The sequence below is a fragment of the Myotis lucifugus genome, unplaced genomic scaffold, assembly GCF_000147115.1.
Source record: "Myotis lucifugus unplaced genomic scaffold, Myoluc2.0 scaffold_699, whole genome shotgun sequence".
In the NCBI taxonomy this organism is placed as follows: domain Eukaryota; kingdom Metazoa; phylum Chordata; class Mammalia; order Chiroptera; family Vespertilionidae; genus Myotis; species Myotis lucifugus.
Genome location: NW_005871747.1, coordinates 242,487 through 247,533, shown reverse-complemented (window position 1 = coordinate 247,533; position 5,047 = coordinate 242,487). Strand labels below are relative to the sequence as shown.

Genomic DNA, 5,047 nt, shown 5'->3' with positions numbered 1-5,047 from the left:
AGGTCCCAATTAGCCAACAGCAGGGCACGATTGTGCTGGACAGAAGGCTTCAGAGGAGTGTGACCCCAAGGTTAGTGAAGAAGGACCCCTTGGTGAATTCATTCACTTGTCATCATGTTCATAGCACCAATAGCAGGTGACACCATCAGGAGGATGTAGAGGGACCCACCGTACCTTGGAATGGTGTTTAGGCTGATGATGTCCCCCACACAGAGGGCCCTTGGAAAGGTTTATCACATCACAGACACATCTATTGCAAGCAGGGCAGGCTTTTCAGAGTCAGAAATGGCTGCCTGGCCGCTTCCCCTGTGTCCGGATGAGCTCCAGGAAAGTGCTGGAAATTCAGGCCTGAAAGCAGAGGCTGAAAGAAAAGCATCTGAAAAAATAAAAATGAGTGACTACTGGGAATACTATGGTGGATAATAAACTGTCCTGCAGATTGAGTAAAGGAAATGAAATCAAGCAGAAGATTGAGCTGCTGATGTCAGTTAACTCTGAGAAGTTGTCCTCTTCAGAAAGGCTGGAGCCTCCACAGAATGCTCCCTTAGTTCCTTTACCACCACCTCGGCCACCACAGCCACTTCTGCTAGACCCCACGCCCCCAGAGCCAGATGAGGAGATCCTGGGTTCAGACAATGAGGAGCAGGAGGACCCCACAGACTAATGCAAAGGTGGCCATCATTCTGTGAAAATGGAGACCTTTTCAATGGTCAGTATCATGTTACTAGGAAGCTAGGATGGGGACACTTCTCTACTGTCTGGCTGTGATGGGACATGCACGGGAAAAATTTGTTGCAGTGAAAGTTGTAAAAAGTGCCCAGCATTATGCAGAGACAGCCTTGGATTAAATAAAATTGCTCAAATGTGTTCTAGAAAGTGATCCCAGTGACCCAAGTAAAGACATGGTAGTACAGCTAATTGATGACTTCAAGATTTCAAGCATGAATGGAATCCATGTCTGCATGTTCTTCGAAGTGCTTGGCCACCATCTCCTCAAATGGATTATCAAGTCCAATTATCAAGGCCTTCCTTTACGTTGTGTGAGGAGTATCATTTGACAGTTACTCCCGGAGTTAGATTATCTACACAGGAAATGCGAGATCATTCATACTGACATCAAGCCAGGGGACATCTTGATGTGTGTGATGATGCACACGTGAGAAGAATGGCAGCTGAGGCCACGCAGTGGCAGAAAGCCGCTGCTCCTCCTCCTTCAGGGACTGCAGTGAGTACGGTGCCACAGCATAAACCTATAGGAAAAATTTCTAAAAACAAAAAAAACAGCAGAAAAGGCAGGCTGAGTTGCTGGAAAAGCACCTGCTTTTTGGAAGAATTGGAGTGTGAAGCCAAAAGGAAAATAATAGAAGAAAATGTCACATCAGCCATACCTTCCAATGAGCAAGATGATGAATACCGCCCAGAGGTGAAACTAAAAACAGAAGCACTAGAGGAGCCCACTGAGGGAGAGCCTGTGCTTAACAACAGCGAAGCTGAGGACCAGGAAGAGAAAGAAGATGCTGAGAAAGAAAACATTGAGCAGGATGAAGACGATGGTGAATAGGAGCTCGAGAAGATAGACCTCATCTGGATAAATCACCTAAAACCAATGACCACATTGGGAATGGCCCGTTCTTGCTGGAGCAGCAGCTGGATGATGAAGACGATGATGAAGTAGATTGCCCAAACCCTGAGGAGTATAACCTTGATGAGCCAAACGCAGAAAGTGATTACACGTATACCAGCTCCTATGAACAATTCAATGGTAAATTGCCAAATGGACAGCATAAAATTCCCAAGTCACAGTTTCCAGAGTTTTCCACCTCATTCTCCTCTGGGCCCTTAGAACCTGTGGCTTGTGGCTCTACACTTTCTGAGGAATCCCGCTTACTGAGCAGGAGGAAAGCAGCCCATCCCAAGACAAGAGCAGGATGGTTTCGGCCTCCAGCACTGGGGATGTGCCAACAAACAAAACACAGGCAGCAAACTTACTGGTGACAAACTTACTGATAAAGTTAGAGTTAAGATTGCTGACCTGTGAGATACTTGTCGGGTACATAAACACTTCACAGAAGACATTACAGAAATGTCAGTACAGATCCACTGAGGTTTTAATAGGAGCAGGTTAAAGCACACCTGCTGACACCTGGAGCATGGTGTGTATGGCATTTGAGCTGACGACGGGAGATTATTTGTTTGAACCGAGTTCTGGAGAGGACTATTCCAGAGAGGAAGACCACATAGGCCATATCATAGAGCTGTTATGCAGTATCCCAAGGCACTTTGCTCTATCTGGAAAATACTCTAGGAAATTCTTCAATTGCAGGGGAGAACTGCGGCACATCACCAAGCTGAAACCTTGGAGCCTCCTTGATGTACTTGTGGAAAAGTATGGGTGTCCCCGTGAAGATGCTGCACAGTTTACAGATTTCCTGATTCCAATGTTAGAAATGGTTCCAGAAAAACAAGCCTCTGCTGGCGAATGCCTTCGGCATCCTTGGCTGACTTCTTAGCAGATTTTACAAATATGATATCCTGAGCTAGCAAATGTTTTCCAGTACATTGGATCTAAATGGTGACTCTCATTCTTTTAACAGGATTACAAGTGAGTTGGCTTCATCCTCAGACCTTTATTTTGCTTTGAGGTTCTGTCGTTTGACATTTTGCATTGTGCAATATGATCCTGGGGAAGGGCAGTCTCTATCTTCAGCTTAGTAGCTCACTAACCCACTTTCTTCTGGAACAACACCATGTCTCTAAGCATTGTTTCTGGTGTTGTGTGACATCCAAACGTCAGGTGTTGTTGTTTTTTTTAATATACTTTTTTCTTGTGTTTTGGCAGGTTTTGTAACTATTTATGAAGAAATATTTTAGCCAAATACTATATAATTTACAATCTTAAGAAATTATCAAGTTGGGATCAAGAAATAGCAAGAAAATTTACAATTTTTATCTTCTGGCAAAGAGATATCATTCCTGTATTATAGGATATGTAAATGCAATGCACCCTGTAAATGTTAATTCCCATTAAATATAGGATGGGAACTCCAATTTCAGGAAAAATAAAGAAAGAAAGAAATGGCTGCCTGGTGGCATGGCTCAGTGGTTGAGAGTCACAGTTCCATTGCTGGTCAGGGCACGTGCCCAGGTTGCAGTCTCAATACCAGTGTGGGACATGCAGGGGGCAGCAGATTCATGATTCTCTCTCAACATTGATGTTTCTATTTCTCCCCCTGTCTCCTCCTCTCTGACATCACTGAAAAATGTATTTTTGAAAAAAATGGAAAGAAATGTTTGGATCCCCCAGGTAAGGACACTGGTTCAGGGTTTTACTGTGGATCAAGGTGGGGGCAGGGAGGGTCCTTCATACAGAGGGGCTTATGTGGTTTCAATGTCCCACCAGCAGGACACATGGGGGCATCCTGCTTTCTCTTCCATTTTCCCCTAAGTGTGCAGGAGAAGAGAGAGGGATGAACCATAACACCTCAGCATGAATCATCAGAAATAGAGCCTGGGAAAGAACCAAGATGGTGGCGTAGGTAAATGCCTGTACTCACCACCTCCCACAACCACATCAAAATAATAACTAAAATACAGAACAACCATCAATCAGAACAGCCTGAAATCTGGCAGAATGGAAGTCCTACAACTGGAAAAGGAAAGAAGACATCACATTGGAAAGGAGGAAGTAAAACTGTCAATACTTGCAGATGATATGATATTGTACATAGAAAACCCTAAACACTCCACCAAAAATCTACTAGATTTAATAAATGAATTTGGCAATAAGGCAGGATACAAAATTAACACCAATAAATTGATGATATTTTATACATCAATAATGAATTGTGAGAAAGAGAAACTAAACAATCTCATTTACCATTGCAACAAAAAAAATTAAGATACTTAGAAATAAACTTAACCCAGGAGGTAAAAGACTTGTATTGAGGAAATAACATGACTTTGAAAAAAGAGATAGAGTAAGATATAAACAAATGTGAGAATATACAGTGTCCATGAATTGGTAGAATTAGCATCAGTAAAATGTCCTTGTTACCAAAGGCAATCTACAGATGTAATGCAACCCCTATTAAAATAACAACAGCATGTTTCACAGAACTAGAACAAACACTCCAAAAATTTATATGGAACCAAAAAACACCCGAAATAGCTATAGCAATTTTGAGAAAGAAAAACAAAATTGGAGGGATCACAAGTCTAGGTACCAAGTTATAGTACAAAGCCACCGTAATCAAAACAGCCTGGTGCTGGGGAAAAAAACAGGTATATTGACCAATAAAATAGAACAGAGAACCCAGAAATGGACCCAAGCCATTACACACATTTAATATTTGACAAAGGAAATTGGAGTGGTGGTAACTTACAATGGAGTTAAGACAGACTTTTCAATAAATGCTGTGGGGGTAAATTGGACAGACACATGCAAAAACAAATGAAAATAGACCACCAAGTTACACCATACACAGGAAATAACTTAAAATGGATAACGACTGAAATGTAAGTTGGGAAACTATAAAAATCCTAGAAGAAGCCATAGGCAGCAAAATCTCAGACATCTCTCATAGCAATATGTTTACAGGTATATCTCCTAGGGCAAAGGAAACTAAGTAGAATATTAACAAATGAGGTACATCAACATAAAAAGCTTCTGCACAGCAAAAGAAACCATCAACAAAATGAAAAGGGAGCCCACTGTATGGGAGAACATATATGGCAAGGATACATCTGATAAAGGGTTAATATTCAAAATATATAAGGAACTCATACAACTTAACAAAAGGAAAACAAACAACCCAATTAAAATATGGGCAAAGGACCTAAGTTAACACTTCCCCAAAGGAAACATACATATGACCAAGAGACATATGAGAAAATGCTCAAGTCACTAATTTTCCAAGAGATGCAAATTAAAAAGAAAATGAGGTATCACCCCACACCTGTTAGAATGATGATCATAAATAAACCAACACGTTGTGTGTGGAGCACTTGAGGATGTGGAGAAAAGTGAACCCAGGTACAATGCTGGTGG

At 41.7% G+C, this 5,047-nt stretch overlaps 1 pseudogene; it reads left to right on the top strand.

Annotated features, from left to right (window-relative positions):
• The first annotated feature begins 460 nt into the window (after positions 1-460).
• LOC102430915 lies at positions 461-2,510 on the top strand (annotated as a pseudogene).
• The last annotated feature ends 2,537 nt before the right edge of the window (positions 2,511-5,047 follow it).